Here is a 17266-nt window from a genome sequence, read left to right on the forward strand (position 1 = left end):
GGAGGACAAACATTATGAGGAAAGACTAAGGGATCAGTCTCACCTCAGCATCACAGAACTCTGTCTGCCTGCCCAGAGCGCTGGGCCAGCTGACTGGGATTGGCTGACCCTGGTGGAAGTTAAAAGTTCCCAGAGAAACGATGTTGGGAAGAGGGAAGCTGAGAAGGAAGGCAACAGTGCAGTGCTTGCCCTCAATAGAAGGGGATAGCGGGTATTTTATTGAAGTTTTGTTTAGTTTGAGATAGAAAAGGGGGGAGGCTGGCTCTGGGGCTGGGCTAAAGCACTTGCTATAATCTCCTTATTGCTGATGTTGCTTCAAGAGAAGAAGAAATGATCTTAAAATGAAAAGTGATAAACCCTAGAGGGGCTTCCTTTTTTATTTTAAATGCAGGAAGAAACAAAAGGATCCTAGGTCTGTAGCTACTACTTTTTATTCCCAAAGTACACAGCTAGTTAAGTGGGGTAGGCTGAACTGAGGAGTTCAGGAGCTTGAATGCAGAGGATGTCTGGAATTTTCTTTCATTCCTGACACTATCAGGAATCTGTACCCAAAGCGCAGGGAAAAACTTGTAAGAAGGGGCTTCAGACCTACCTGTGTGAAGAACCACCTCAGTAAGGATAGTAGATGCTCTCTGCTTACTCCAACAGGTAATAAGGGAGAAAACTAGAGAAAGCTATGTTTTAGAGGTTGAAAATGTAAGAATTCCCAAAAGTCAGTCTGAGTTGGACCTTGCAAAGGTTATCGAAACAGCAAACTTTCTTTCAGCTATATAAATTAAAAGGGAACGAGGAAAGAAGTGGGCTGTTATCCACCGAAGTTGGGGTAGAGATTTATGATAATCTAAACGTGGCAAAAAATAAAACAACTACTTTTGTCTTACTTTTCAGTAGTTACTCATGTTGACCAAGGGTGCAGAGGGATAGCTGATATTGGGAAGGAGGGTATGGAGAAGCTAACTTGCAGCAAGAGAATGATTTGTTTAGCCTAACAAAACAAGGGGTTGGAGGGCAATAGGATAGCTGTCTGTAAATACAGCTGGAATAAATATCAGGGAATGGAGAGAGCTGTTAAAGCTAAAGGACAATGTTGGCACATGAACACTGGGTATAAAATGGCCACAGACAAATGTAGACTGGAAATTGAAAGAGGAACAGAAATATCCAAGTGCTTTTAAATGGAAGCTGGATAAACTTAAGAAAAGGATTAATAACATTGTGCCTGAAAGAGCAGGGAACTCAACTGGGAGATGCAGAAGGTAAGGTCCCTTTCAGTCCTACATTCCATGATTTCTTCCCTCCCCCCATTCCTGCTGACAATTATGGGCCTTGATGGCACTGCAGCTTTGCTTTGCTTAGTCATTCCTTGTCCTTTATTGGATTGGAAAGGGAAAATTACATTGGCGTAATTCTACCAAACTGAAAAGGCTTTTATGAGTCCAGGCCAGAACAATGGACCCAGCAGATCCCAATCAAAAGATTAGGGCAACTACTCCCCCAAACAAGTGCCACCTGCAGCAAGCCTGGAGCAATGCCATGGTCCCAGCTGGACTGAGTGAGGTAGTCAGGGCAGTCAGTCCCCTGAAACCACAGGCAGCAGGCCCCACCTGCTTCAACTCTTAAAAACCAAGCCTTGCCTACATTTTTTTTGCCTGGGGGAAAAAGTGAAAGTTCTTGTTCCAGACCTCCCATGTGCTTTTTTGCTGGTCTTGTGGCTTTGACTCCCTACTCTGACTCTTGTTTCTGACTCTAAGACCCTTGGTGTTCTTTGGTTCTCTGCTCGTGATTCTGGTTTGACTTTTGGCTTCTGATCCCAGTTAACTTTCAGCTTGCTTTGTGTCTGGCTTTGGCTTCTGACCTCGGCTTATCCTATTAGCTACTGCTTGTGAATCCAGTTTGACACCAGACCCTCTGGGCCCCAATTCCCTGTGAAGGCAACATGGACTACATCTGCACTTCAGGTAATTAACCTAGCCTAGACTGCTCATAACCTGGTGCACAACATCTTCAGTGTTCATATGAGGGAAAGATACGAGACTTCCACTTCCTTTGCAAGGATTCACTGGTCCTTGCATTTTTATAGAAGCCAAAGTATTACATAGCAGAGAACAAAGGAATTAACTTGTAATATTTGTAGTTCATTAATGTTTTAATGCTTTCTGCTGGGCAATATATAGAACATCAGAAATACCGCTACCACTACCACCACAAATGTGTTTTCTATTAGTGGAGCATTAGTAATGTCTTGGTATTGGTGCCAGTGCTCTTCAGTTAGTTTTTAGTATAGGAAAAATAATTAAAACAAACTGCATACAAAGAAAGCATATTATTCATTTAAACTCCAGAAAAGTGCTGTGTACAGATATTTAAGGATACAGTCCGCTTGAACTTATGAGCTAGAATTCAAAATAATCTGTTTATAAAGTGTCATGCTTTGCAGGAGTTACCGAACTTCAAACTAAAAATTAATCTAGAGTAGTCTGAAGATGGGGTGCAGAGGGATCGTGGTGGTATGCAAAGATCTTTCCATCCATTGTCACCCCTACCAATTAAATCTTCTGAAGTAGCATACAACCAAGATCTGTCCTTTTCAGCAAAGATGCCAGTAAGACCATGTAGACCTACGGCACAGAATTGCTCAATCAACCACCTTACCATTTGATAACTAAAATTAAATGCCTTCTTTTAAGACCCTCAAGTCAGCTCTGGCAGTTTCTATCCCCTCCAAATATTCTTTGGCATGTTAGTCAGCTTTTTCTGGTATCCTGAAAGTGTTCAGTTGCTTATTTGTATATTAGTTTCTGCTATGGAATAAACATGCAAGATACAGAATTTGCCTACCGATAAATAAAATAAATAAATAAAATGCAGGAGTAGGCTGGGTGGTGATTTAAAAACTTTGTTTTATCATGTTTTTTTTTCATTTTTTTGCAACCACTTCTTTGGTCCCTTAGCATTAGCTTGAGGGATGGGCACTAATGATGATATAAATAATAACCGTCAGTCAGCCTGTTCCCACTGAGGCTGGTAATAGAGATTTACTAGGGCAGTCATTGATGAAAGGCAAAATATGCAGCAATCCAGGATCCTTTGTTCCTAAGAGTGCCAGCACTGCTAAGTCACTGTTCCTCTCTCACATATGAGGCTCTGGTTATTTATGTTCTTATGAGCTAAGATAATGTAGGATGTGCTATACAGGATCAAATCAGTGGGCCATATAATTGATATCCTGTCTCTAGTAGATATATATCAAAGCACATGCAAGAAGCCCTATAGGGCAGACTGTTAGGTAACAAGCGCTCCATAGGGCAAGTGTTTTCTAGCCCCCCAAGCATTATAGGTTTGTCCCCTGAATTCAAATTTGTGGTTACGAATTTTTAGCGAGTGCAGTACATGGTATGGGTAAGCTAACACATTTTCATTGTAAATAGTGGGCCCCAAAGATTCAACTAGAACAATGAAACAAGCTACAGAATTTAAAGTTGTGCTTTTATAATTTAACAAGAATCTCCCATTGAATATAGTCTTCTCCATGCTGTCCTTCCAGTATACTACACCCCTATCCTGAAAGCTACATTGGAAATGAAGAAGGTTAATTCATCCTGCATGCCTCTTTGTTGAGGCTGCTAGTCCAGGTGGCCAATTTTAATACTGGGTTTTTGTGAAATAAATACGGACTAATGCATTTTATCCAATAAGAATGACCAGTCACAAACACGTGATTCATTATGCTAACAGATGTGCATTGCTCTTTGCTATCCAATTTAATAAAGGAATGGATTTTTAAATAGTTGAAATGGTGGTAGAACATAAAGTGGTAGATAAAGTATTTAATAAAATACTTTATTTGCTGAATGTGGGTACAACTCAAATCTTGCGTATAAAAAGTTTCCAAGAATTTGAGTTTCCTGCTAGTAAAAACTTACATCACTTGGACAATTCTAAGCTAATGGATAAAAAAGGTTTATGAAATTTGTGTGTGCAACAGCAAACGTGCTCTTATTGTGGGGGAGGGGGGAAGCCAACAGCATGCTGAGCTGTTTTAACAGAAGTGTCACTAGCAAATCAAGGGAAGCAATTCTGCCACTCTGTTCAGCATGGGTGAGGCCTCACCTGGAGGACTGTGACCAGTTTTGGGCCCCATGCTTCAAGAAAGATTGGCAAGGGTCCAGCAGGGGCCAACAAAAATTATTAGAGGCCTGGGAAGCATGACTTCTAAGTAAAGGCTGAAAAAATGGGTTATTTAGTCTGAAGAAGAAAAAACTGGGGAGTGAGGGCATTCAATAAACTGTCTTCAAATACCTCTTTTTTTTTTTTACTGCTGCCAACACTGGGGAGCAATGGCCTCAAACTGCAATACAGGAAATTTGGATTGGAGATTAGGAAGAACCCTCTTATAAGGGTGATGAAACACTGGAACAGGCTACCTAAATCAGTGGCTCCCAACCTTTTTTTTGCTGCAACCCTAAATACGGGTCGCAACCCCTGCCCCCACTGCCGACTCACTCATGCCCGGCAGTGCCAGCAGAGCCAGGGGCCAGGCCAGCATCACAGGGGGCAGCGGCAGTGAGAGTGGCAGCAAGAGCCATGGGGACCGTGTGCCAGAAAAGCCCCGGAAGTGGGAGGGGCAGACGCCCACGGCCCTGTTTTGGGTCATGACCCAAAGTTGGGAGCCACTGACCTAGAGAAACTGTGGAATCTTCATCCCTGGAAATTTTCAAGACCAGACTAGACAGATACTTGGCTGGGATGGTTTAGTCAGGGAGGGAGCAGGGAGCTGTAATAGATGATCTAATGATGTCCCTTCCACTCCTACTTTCCTATGAACCAATATGATAGTTTGGAGAATACCTGTCAAGATGTAAATAAACATCTCTCTTTATAAATAATTTAAATTATATTAATTTTGTTAGCTTTTATAGACTGTATTTATGATGGACCATTTGGTAGTAAAAAGGCTAGCTCAGGGGAGGGCAATTATTTTGGATGGAGGGCCACTTACCAAGTTTTGGTGTGCTGTCCAGGTCTGCTTGGCTAGCCCTGCCCCCTGTCGCCCCCAACCCTGACCTTTGCCACAGGAAGTCTCTCCTCCTGCCATGGAAGTACTCCTTTCGGGACAGAGAGTGCTGCAATCTTGAAGCCAGAAAAAAAAACCCAAATCATATTAAAAAAAATAAAATATCCACTATAAATTATTTTAATTTTATTAAAAATATTTTTGTACTGATTTATGTGTTTGCGAAGTTTATCTAAAGGTGATTGCAAAATAGCTCAAAATACAGTCCTACTATATGTGTGTGGGTGGGAAGAGGGTGCATGTTGGGGGGTGGTTGGGTATGGTGGAGGGATGTGGGGTATGCGTTTGAGGTGGGAGCTGTGGAAGGATCTGGGATTATGGTGGATGGGGTGGGAGAGAAAGAGAGAGATGGGGCTGAACTGCTGACTTCATCGCGTACAGTTCTTGCAGACCATGTGCAATGCAGCCAAGCAGACCCCGCAGTCAGGCTCAGCGCTCCTGCTGCCCCACCCTGAGTCTCTACCAGCCCCAGGGTATCAGCATGGGCTCTGTGCTCCACCTCGCCACCGCCACTCCCCCACTGTTTCCCTGCTTTCCCTCCTGCATTCCTTTCCACCACTGCTGTCACTCCCCCTGCCACCACTTTCTGTGGCCCCCGCTGTTCCCTATGGCCCCCCTGCTCCCCATTCAGTCATGCCCCTTTCCTGAGGGGAGAGGGAGAGGAGTCCCCCCCCCCCCCGGACCTGCATGAAGACTGCAACACTCAGGTCCAGAAGACTTCAGGGGCGGAGCCCTGGAGCATATAACAGGAGCTGCGTGCCCAGCATGAGGGGAGCATATCCGGAAGAGAGAAGAGCAGGGCTTCGAAGAGCTGAGGAGAGCTGCTCAGCAGGGTGAAGCAGTAGCCCAGAAGCGCCCCTGAAGACTTCCATCAGTGGGGAATGGCGGATGGCTCTAGCAGCAGGGCTCTCGGTATGCCACACAGCACACGGCGTCCAGACCCTGGGAGCTGTGTGAGGCGGCTCAGGTCTGCAACCTCTGGTGTGCGGCCAGAGACACAGTGCATGGAGTAGGACCTTTGGAGCGTTTGGGCGGCTCAGGTCCTCAACCCCTGGAACAAGGCTGGGAGCTCGGTGCAGGAGGCGCTGCATGGAGGGTCCGGGAGCGGACCAAGCCTGTTGCTGCATGAGGCAGCCCAGGCCTCCAACCCACAGCAAAAGGTTGAGTCCAGTGAGCCACATGTTGATCAGGCTACTGAGCCAGCTGACGGGGCCAAGCCAGAAGCCCCAGAAGCCCTTCATAGCGGAGCCCTGTTCCAGGGGACAGCGGGAAGTTGCAGGGAAAAGAGGATTCCCACAGGGGAGGGGAGTTCCCCCCCCCCCCCCGCCCCCAGTTAGTTAAGGGCTCCTGAGAGAGGAGGTCCCACTGAGAGGGCCCCCCTAAAGTTACCAGCTGCTTTGTAGGGCTTGGGAAAAGCCCAAGGGCATTGGGGTTTCTCCTCGGGATTGAGTTTATCTTTGGGGTTTATCTGTTTCAGATCAGATACTTACCTGTGACTTACCTGTATCTGGAGCACTGGTATAAGGTTTTATGTCATTTACTCAGAGGGTATTGTTTATGTTACTGGTTTAGATATCTTATATATGCATTGTACATATGTTTCTATCCATGTTCCTTTCCCTTGTGAAAAGTTAATGTAAATAAATGTGTATATAGTTAAGTCCCCTGACTGTCCTGACTTGGCTCTATAGGGACAGAGGGAAACTGAGCGGTATGCAGTTCCCACCCCACAGCACACCTGCCAGCTAACAATCCCCTTCAATTGGAGAAGGGGAGTATATACCCAAGTTACCTGGGCTACACAAGTAATACATGCACATTTAAATGATGCAGTAATAATAAATCATAGAACCTTGACTGTGGGTGTACAGGAGTTGCATTGTCCTCCCGCGTATCCCTAAAATATAACAGCCTCTGGGGTGGAAATGTGGCAGCTGCTGTCCAGTGTCAGTGAAGGGTTTCTTGTTTTGGGAGGGAGGGGAGGCGCAGAAAAAATAACAGATCTGTCGGGAGTTATGCTGTTGGCCGCTTACCAGCTTCCTCACATAAACTGTACTTGGTGTGTCAGTAATACTCTCCTTCACGAGAAGTCATTTTTCTTTAACCTGCAATTGGAGAAAGAATTTAAAACCCATGGCAGCACCTTGTAACAACAGATTTCAAGTTAAGATGCTGTACAGCATAAAAAATGAGGAGGAAGGTATGTCATTAAGGCCACACACTTAAATGAGGGGAAAGGAAACTGGAAAATAGGGATCTTAACTTGCTCAGAAACGTACATAGTCTTGGAAGTAAAGCCTACTGTCTGCTCTAATAATTAGATCAAATAAACTCCCCAGACAGCAAGCCACACACTGTTATTTTGCTGAAAGTGAACCATTGTTTTGATTAACAAAGGGACAGTGGCAGTTTTTTTAAATGTATTAGCCAAAGCCTAGGATTTTGATCTGTCTGAATGAGGTACAGGAAAGATTTCAAAACTCTGCTTCCAAGTATCTTGTATGGCAGGGCTTGCATTCTTGCCTATGCCACCATATCATCTATACTGACCGTCCCTATGCCTGTTTCTGGCTTAGACTGTACTTGTCTCCAGAAGGCTCTGTTCAGATTCTGGCCACATATCTACCTCAAGTGTTATTTGCATCTCCCCACTGCCAGTTTGCAATGTACTTGCATCATAGCCATGAGTAACAGGACTCGAAGAATGTCCTCTACTAATATTCCCATAACTACAGTGTTTGTTTTTCTTCTGTATACCTTCCCCTCCACCCTCTATACTCCCTGGAATCTGGATGGCACGCTAAGCCCTTGGATGACATTTAGCCCTTGTTTCTTACAGACTGCTTCAGATTGCTGGCTAACCCATATTTAGCTGAGTTGAGGATGTGCTCCCCAGATGCTGCCAGCTGACCCAAAGCGCATACGTGCATTTTGGTGAGTACCTGGAGGGAAGATTCTAAGCATCATCATTTTGGCCACAGTAGCAGATCACCATTACGCATCACATCAAGCCAAGTTGCTTTACTGGGAATTTGCAAGAGCAGTTTCAATGGAAGATTACTTAAGGTGCCTGATTCAAGATGACTGAATGTCTGGTTTACATTTTTGCATTTCAGTACATGTCCCCACCTTGTGCCCCTGCTTTGTGGAGCTTTGCCAGTGCCCCAAGCAGCAAATCCACTGCCTCCCACAACTCCATCCCCCTAAATAGGGGCTGCCTTTTCAAGGTGAAAGAGGGATTGGTGGCTTCTGTAGAGGGCTCCTAGGAAGTGACTCTGATTTTTGGGACTTCAATTTGTGGTGAATCCAGAGCAACCCATCAGTCAAACTGTTCCATCAGACGTTCTGGAGGAAGTCTTGGGGTACTATTCGGTGATGAAGCTGTGGCCCATACAAGTAAAATTTCACAAACCAGAATCGCACCCCAGGAAGTGCTGTTTTCCATGTTTATTATGGGTGGGTGGGTGGATGTATGAGGTTTGGTTTGGTTTTTTGTGTTGGGGCAGGGGTTGGTTGCTTATTTTTGAGGAGAGTTTTGTTGCAAAGGCAGTGGGATTTCCTAGTAGATTGCCATTTAAAATTACAGTTAAGGAGGATTTGGTGCCCCTCAGGCTTTGATCAGCTTTGGTCAGTGGTTCCCTGGGGCTTGAAGAGCTCCAAGTATAGTTCAGTCTCTCCTAACCTCTTTACAAACTTGCACCACATCCTCCAAATGGGATGGGAGGGGAAAGGAAAACTAGAGAGACACAGCAGGTAGCAGATACTGTCGTTATTGAAGCAACCTGCTGTCTTTGTTAGCACTTTTTAGTTTTCATTTGCATTGTGGTTTCCTGGTCACACCTTTTTTGAAAGTTTAAAAAACACACTTACTTTTTAACAGTGGACTGATCTGACTTCATTGTTAACTTTTACTCACAAATATATACATGGAAAGTTCTCTTTTAAAGAATGCATTGTCCACTCAGTTACAAAGAAACAGGAAGTTGCAGTCAGGTTTTGCTGTAAGCTGCAGGAAGCTGCCAAAAGGTTTTATTGAACTTGTTGTTTTTTCTTAAAAACCAAGAAGTCAGCACAAGCCAAGCCAGTAGCACCCCGTGTCCCAAGCTAGCATGCGTAAAGAGTTACATTTGATATTTATTCAAAACCAAGGAGTTATGGTTCTTGGGGATATATATTAGTGGGAAGTCCTGTGGGCACATATATGACATTGATCACTATTGCCTGAAACTCAATTATTTATACCTTGTCTCTGATGCTAGTAACCCTCGGGTAAACAACTTCCATAATAGCACTGCATATCTGCACCATCAGCAGCAGCCTTAGAGTAGACTTGCCAATAAACTACGTAGTCTTGGGCCTATAGTAGTTGTTGGCAGTTGGGTTCTAGACAGAAATTGCAATCTACTTACTTACTGGTATTGGATCCCTCTATTCTGTGCTTTGATAGATGGTTGGGGTAGGCTACTCACACAGGTCCATGAACATCTGTTTCCTTAGCAGAAGTCCTGAAGCCACTGCGGGATATCCCATGTTTGCAAAATGTCATCCTTTCACTAAGTTATAATAGGTCTTTATCTCCACAAATGCCAGTATACATTTGAGGATACAGGGGCAAGTGCAGCATTCAGCATGTTTCCCAAATTTAGTTTCCACCATGCTATCTGTGTCTAGAGCCCTTACACATTCCTGTAATCCCCCAAATCCTTCCAACTTCTCTATGGTCACGTCTACATGTACATTAATGTGCTGTGGTTACTGTGCATTAAGTTTAGTACTTGTAATAACAGGTACTAACTAAATGTACAGTGCAGTAACCTTTTTAAATGCCTTCTGATTGATGCTAATGCACAGTAGATTAATTCTACTGCTTATTAGCACAATAGCACGACTTTTGCTGTGGTTTAACCTACCACGCATTTAACTTCTTGTGTAGATGCACCCTATGAAGAACTGTTCCACATCATAAACAGTTGGGTCACAGGTAGAAGAGTTCCTCTAATGGCTCAGTGATTCTGGCCATTTCTGCAGCACTCTGAGCCAAAATAGCCACTTGTGATGGAGGGTTAAAAAAACTAAAACACTGTGCCTTTGGGACCATTTAGAAAACAAGCTGTCCCACAATGCACCAAAGACCAGTTCCTAGAATTGCTCTACCAAGTATGGAACCTGGCATATGTCCCCTTAAATCTCACTGCACACACGCATCAGTAAAGACAATGTGCATGGGTAATGAGGGGATTAACACGTGTCAGAGAAATAACAACATAAATGGGGAAAAGGGCAGTTTGCCTGTCTTGGGCTTTCTGACACTGGGCAGTATAGAGATACCCAATAGGGCTGTGTGAAGCTTTGGTCAATTATTCGATTCACCAGAGATTCAGCCCAATTCGGTGGCCAAATCTCCAAATCCAAATTGAATCAGGAGACCCTTTAATCTTTCCAAATTGAATTGGAATCCTCCGAATCAATTTGGAGAGATTCGACAATTCGGACGTAGACTCAGCTTTAAATGTTTTTTCTATATACCTCAAGGTACCAGGTGGCTCGTGAATGCTGAGGTGCTGGGGCAGATGGAGCATCCCACCGGAGCATAGCGGGGTCCCCAGCATGCTTGGCAGTAGACCTAGATGCAGACAGGAAGTAATTCCAGTCCACTTCCGGGTCCACCAAGGAGCGTGCAGGTGTGCCCACCCCATCTCCCCCGTGCCCCTCTCTAGCTCAGTGACTCGTGTCTCCTAGGTCTAGGGGGGCACCAGGGGTCCGCCTGTGGCTGATCACCAAGCTGGGGAGGTGTGGGGGGCCCCCCTGTGTGCTTGGTGGTGGACTCGGAACTACTTCCAGTCCACTTCTGGATTCGCCACCAAGCATGCGGGGGCCCTGCCTATGCTCCTGTGGGACGCTCCATCCACCCCACCATCACAGCATTCATGAGCAGCACCTGGTACCTCAAGGTATGTAGAAAAAAGTTTTAAAGCTGTGTCTATGGCTGAATCACTGATTCTCCGAATCAGCATTGAATCTTCAGATTCAGATTTGGCCAAATCAAATTGGGGACAGTGATCCGAATCAATAAATTGAATCACTGTCCCCGATTTGGGCTGAATCTGAATCCGAATAGAATGCAGCCCATTTTGCACACCCCTAATACCCAATGCAGACAAGCACTGCATTCTTAAGCTACTAGGGTGGAGAACACAAGAAGTTTCCCTATACCAAAACTTTGTGCAGAGAATGGACATTATAGATGGATTTGCACTGCAGATGGGGAGGGCAGCTCCTGAGCGTACCCTGCCCCCCTGCTCCTGCTTGTACATGCCAAATGGGGTGGTGACATGCTCCAGGGGTGCTGCTGTGAAGGCCTCTGTCTTTAGTGCATTTGAGAGCAGCTATGGGGATGCATCCCCAAAGCAGCTTCATCACCACATTTCCAGGTCTAGGTCATGTAAGTGGGAATGGGTATGTAAGGCCTCCTGGGGATAAAGTATGAACATGCCAGGTTCTTGAACCAAGGAACACTTGAAACAAGTGCCTTTGCTTGCATCTTTCTTTCCACAGTGAGTGAGGAGAAGGTACGGAGTACGGCTACACAAGCTACAGTCACTTCAGCCTAGACATGCTTCAACTAACTATTAAAATAGCTAGTCTGGGTACCAGTATCACTATCCTGCTGACCTTTTGGATGCTGCAGCTAACTGCACAAGTTATCTGAGAGCAGAGTAAATACTTGTGTGGTTAGTGTGCACTGAGCTGCACATGCCACAGCTAGGCTGCTAGCAGTCCTTCATCTATCTATGTTAAAGCTGGTTTGGGTATGCCTACATGGGCTGGAGTCACAGCAATATGACACACCACATTCTCCTGCCCCACCCCCCATAGTGCGCAGCCCCCACCACCGGTGGTGGCAGCAGCAGGCACTCAGGACCCACACAAGCACTGCTGCCTGGTGGCACATGGCTCTGGCCAGCACTGCAAGTGGTGGCAAAGTGGCAGCCAGGCTAGTCTGCCGCTATCACATGGGGCTTCACACAGCCCACGTACAGTTCCCAGCACTTGTACAACAATGGGGGAAGCCCTGCACAATGGAGCGGTTGCCTTCCCCACTCCCTGCCATGAAGGTCCTAGACTCCATGGGAAAGTAGGGAACAGGGCTCCCCTCCACTTCCAACAGAGTGCCAGGACCTGCACGGCAGGCGACAACTAAGGCAGATGGCTCCAACATGTGGGGCTTCCCCTGGTGGTGTGTGAGTGCAAGGACCTTCACATGCATGGCAGGCAGCCCCATGTGATAAAGGTGGTCCAGCCTGGCTGCCCTCCTTACCACCATGTGCAGTGCTGGCCAGAGCCATGCACCACCGGGCAGCAGTCCTGCATGGGGCATGAGCACTCTGAGTGCCTCCACATGCTGCTGCCACCAGTGACAGGGACTGTGGACCATGGGGGGGACTGTGTAGGGGGGGTCCCCACATGCCCCCACCTACCCTCACACCTACAACCTGCCCACCCAAGCTCCACACTCCTGCCGCCACCCTGGGCGCAGGCTCCATGCTTCTGCCCAGCTGCAGCTCCCTCCCACCCCTGCTACTTCTCTACCTAGTACCTGACATGAGCAGGACACCGGGGAAGCTGAGAAGATCCCCCAGTGGCTGCAGCAGTGGCAGCAGCCTCGCTCAGAAGCTGCATGCTGGCTGGGCCAGGCCCCTGCACCCACAAGGGTGGAAGCAAGGCATGCAGACTGAGCAGGGTACATTTAATCGGTGGGCACCCACAAGCCAAATGAAATTGCCTGGTGAGCTGGATCTGGCCCACAGGCCATATTTTGCCTGCCCTGATTTAGAGCCTTTTGATTGGACTATAACCCCCAAGTCTTAGAAGGTACAGATAGGAGACATCTAGTTTAGAAAAAATTGTATGTTGCTCTCTTGTATAGCATTTATGTATGTGTATGTAAATAACTGCTAGTAAACCATGATTAAAACACTGTGGGGAGTATTAGCGGTCACATACAAATTACTGGCATTGTGTCGGGCAGGCAGACACTGGGAGTTGAGACAGACAACTCCACCTTTAACTGAGACAGCAGTGAGTACAAGTTTCACAGATTCTTCTGAGAACATTGCTTGCAAGACACAGATGAAATAGAAGGGGCTGAATACACTCCTCTGTTTGTTGCACATTTGAAGTGAACATCTTTGTCTGTCTGTAGCTTTGCACAGAACATTTGTTCCATTTTTTTGGCATCTTATTATGTTTTCATTGATAGAAGAAGTAGCTTCCCAGAGCTGAGCTCTATAATAGCGCTTTACTAGGTTACTAATAGCGCAGCCCAGGTTCTAGGTGGGGTGTCTGTGTGTGTGTTTGTGCACATGTGTTTCCACTCACTGAAAGGAAGAGGATGGCTGGAGGCTGTACCAATGTACATATATATACCACGTATATATGTAAGTGAAGACAGGACAGCATCCTGGTAATACCAGGTCCCAGATGCACCCTGACTTGGTACCCTGCCATATAGTCCAAATCCACCTTGAGCCATGGGCATTGGTAGGAGGCTCTATTTTCTTCTAGTAGGGGCCACTAGGGCTTCTGGGAGACATTACATCTAAAACACACAACCAGTTAATCATGAACAATGCATGTTGGTGGCAGCAGGAGGGCAAAGGCGGGAACACAGTGGCAGTAAGCGTGGAGCTCCCGCAGATGCCACTGGCACTGTTGGCGGTGGGCAGGGAGCAACCACCCAAAGATACCACTGGCAGCGTTGGCAGCAGCCAGCGGAGGTAGCTGACTGCCCACAGACTCTGCCAACGGCAGAGGTGGGGGGTGGCAAGCGGCAACTGCCCACAGGTGCCATCAACACTTTTTGTAGAGGGTGTGCTGCCATGCTCAGGGGGTGCACATGTACCCATGTGCACTAGGGCTGTGCAAAATTTCATGGGCAGTTTCATTTCGACACTGTTTCGAGCTCGAAACAGCGAGATCAAAATGAAACAGAGAGCTTCAAAACAGTCTTGAAATGAAACAAGGCAAGTCAAAACTGTTACACCCCCAACTCCATGTGGCACCCAATGACTAGGGAGACGACGATCCAATTACTCATGGATCCTGTTACTCATTAGCCAGAGCAAGCAGGGAGCAAACACTAGCACACATTGCTTGCAACAGCTTTATTCAAAATGGAGACAGCTTCGGGCTAGGTCCCAAAAAACCAACAAACTGGGGACCTGCATAAACAATAGTTTCTTTCACATTTTATACACTTTAATTCATGTTCATTAACATTCACTCCACCTATGTCCCTCCTTGGGTTCCACCCATTTCTCCTCCCATCTCAAGCTCTGCCTCAGCTTACTGTTTACTTCATTAGCATGGAATTGTTTATGCATTTCCTTCATTTACACATCTCTCTGCTAACAGCGCATGCGTAAGGCCATGAACTCAGGTACTCTTAGTCAATCATTCGTTCTTTCTGGTTCTTGCTGCCTTCCGTACCATCTCCAAGGTCTTGCTTCTGCTTTATCTCCTGATGATAGCTGGTGGGCTGCATCTTGTTCTTTTTTATACAATGGGCTCTAACACTATGACTTTGTTTAGAAAACTGCTTGCCTAAGCATTTGCAAGGTTAATCTTAATATATCATCCCGCCTTGTGACCAGCAGCTTTTGCTGAGACACAGAAAAAAGCCGTCATTCAGCTGAACACTCGGTGCTCCCTAAAATCCATATCGTTACCCTAACAAAACATTTCAAAATTTTCAAAACATTTCAAGTTTTGAAGCTCAAGCTGGGCTTGCCTGCAGGGAAACAGAAACTAAAGTAAGGAGAGGGAGGGGGAAGAGGGAAGGGTGGGGGGAAGGAGTGCTCTCATTATTGACTGTGTAGCTGGCTAGTGACTGTCGTCCTTTCCTGAGGTCTCTTCTAATCCCAGTGCTTTCGGGGAGGGATGGAGAAACTGCATAAAAGGCAGCATTATTTGAACTGGCCTGCTTTCTGTCTTGGTGTCAGTTGAGTGAGGGCGCACTTTAACACACAGACAGTGTCACCCACCCATGTCATGAGTTTTGTCTGTCAGCAGCCAGAGGTGCAGAGCCCCAGAAGCCCCTGCACCTATCTCCTTGACAGCTGGCAGGCTTCGTGGCCTCAGCAGGGCCTAGCAGGCCTGTAGCTTTCACTCTGCTGTGCCTTAACACGCACAGTGTCACCCATGTCACAAATTTTGCGTGTTTGCAGCTTGAGGTGCAGTTTCTTCCAAACTGCTGCATCTATCTCCTTGAAACTTGACAGGCTTTGTGGCCTCTGCAGGGGCTAGCATCCCTGCAGTTTTGACCCCACTGTGGCTTAACATATACACGTGACATGAGTTTTGCTTTCAAGACTTTGAGGTACAGTTTCCCGAAATCCCTACACCCATCTCTTTGAAACTTGGCAGGATTCATGCCCCCAGAAGGGGCTATTATTTCTGCAAGTTTCATCCAAATCAGGGCAGAAATGACAAAGTTATAGGCTGTTTTGAGCTTCCCCATTATAGCCTATGGGCAAAACGTCAAAACAGCAAAACTGTTTCCACAAAACGAAACGGAACAGCGATTTTGAATCGAAATTAAATTCAAAATGAAATGCTGTTCCATCTAAACGCAAGTCGAAGTGGAACGGTACCGTTTTGCACAGCCCCAATACGCACCCCCTATGCATTGCCCCTTCAGTTAATCATGTCTTAAAGTGTAACCAGCTGCATGTTCAGGCAATTAATGGTGCAACAAAGAGTGAAACCAGCCACAAAATTATTACACAAAAAATGTGTAATAATTTTCTGGGTGGTTTCAATCGCACCTTAAAATGAACCTGGGGCTGGGTAGACCCTACCAGGGCTCAAATGTGCCTCTGTTTGGTCTCTGCTGCCACTGATTAGCTGATTGGGGATAGCATGGAGACTGCATGGGGCTCAAGTGGGCCCCCTGTGGTCCCTGCTGCTTGCTGATCAGCTGACTGTGGACAGCCTGGGGAGTACACCCCAGTTAAATTCTGGTGCAGTCCCCATGCTGCCCTCAATCAGCTGATGGGTGGCTGACTCCAGAGGCTCAAACCATCCATTGAGTCCCTGGAGCCAGTTGATAATTGCTGGGCACCTTTGTCAGTGCAGAAGGAGCCTGGGATCAGGAGGCTAGGCTTCCCCTTGTGCTGGCAAATACCGTGCAATTAGGATCTGATCCCTGATCCCAAAATCACGTGCACATAGCAGGACCTGCAGCATGACAGGAGATGTGATTGTTGGGATCAGATCCCATCATACCATTAGCTAAAAATCTGTCAGCAGGCCAGAAGTCCCCGTCTCCTTTGGAGGTCTGAGGACCCCCTTGTCCCAATAAAGAAGTGTACTAGCAGAAGCAGGTAAGGGAGTACTTGCTTGGGTGACTAAGTAGGCCCTGCTTTCTTCTGCACTGGTATGATGTCCCTGAACTTTGGAGCAACTATATGGAAGGAAGAGGCATGTTGGTTAACACTGCCATTGCCCTGCCTCTGCCAGTTCCCTTCAGCCAGTGCAATTGGTGGAATCTAGCTCATAGCTTGCTTTTTCTGCAGTCCTTGTATAGAATAAGGAAGGGTTTATGCTATGTAAAAGCCACTTAGTAGGAAACCAGAGTTTAGTTTAACTAGTATCATTAATTAGATGCAACTCGGGCACATTAGTCTGATCCTGGTCCTGAAATTTCCCCAATTTCTGGAATGGACAGAAGTGGGGGCTTGTTTTAGGCCCAGCTGTAATTTTAGCATTTATTTACAATTGTTGTATTTAATTGTTGTAAGCTGTTAGTGCAGAGGGCCAAAACAAAGTATAACTCATGAAAATAGTATAGTGGGTTGCTTCCAGTATGACTGTGCTCTAGTGAGGCTCAGTGTGGGAGCACGGTAGTCTCTGCATTCCTGAAGCACTAGTCCATTAGTCTGTGCCATCACAGTCGCCCACTAGGATTTCCCACTTTGGCTTCATGCTTTGCCAACTCAATTTAGGTGTGAGTTGAACTATTCAATCTGTTTTAAACCAAAAATTTGGAGAACCAAATGAATAAAAGCCTTGTCACACCATGCCCCTTACCACACTTTGCTCATAAGGCTTAATTCTCATTGGTTTAAAGAGACTGCCTTTGTCACCTTTGTTTATTTAAAGATAGGGTTTTTGGGGCTGAATTTAATTAAT

At 46.2% G+C, this 17266-nt stretch overlaps 1 long non-coding RNA gene across 1 annotated transcript; it reads left to right on the forward strand.

The window, feature by feature from the left end:
- Positions 1-1541: 1541 nt before the first annotated feature.
- Positions 1542-10586, forward strand: LOC106740402 (uncharacterized). Its single transcript, XR_002092510.2, has 3 exons — positions 1542-1958; positions 7914-8008; positions 8191-10586. It is a non-coding gene; the product is annotated as an uncharacterized LOC106740402 (long non-coding RNA).
- The last annotated feature ends 6680 nt before the right edge of the window (positions 10587-17266 follow it).

The sequence above is a fragment of the Alligator mississippiensis genome, chromosome 13 (genome assembly GCF_030867095.1).
Source record: "Alligator mississippiensis isolate rAllMis1 chromosome 13, rAllMis1, whole genome shotgun sequence".
Classification (NCBI taxonomy): Eukaryota; Metazoa; Chordata; order Crocodylia; family Alligatoridae; genus Alligator; species Alligator mississippiensis.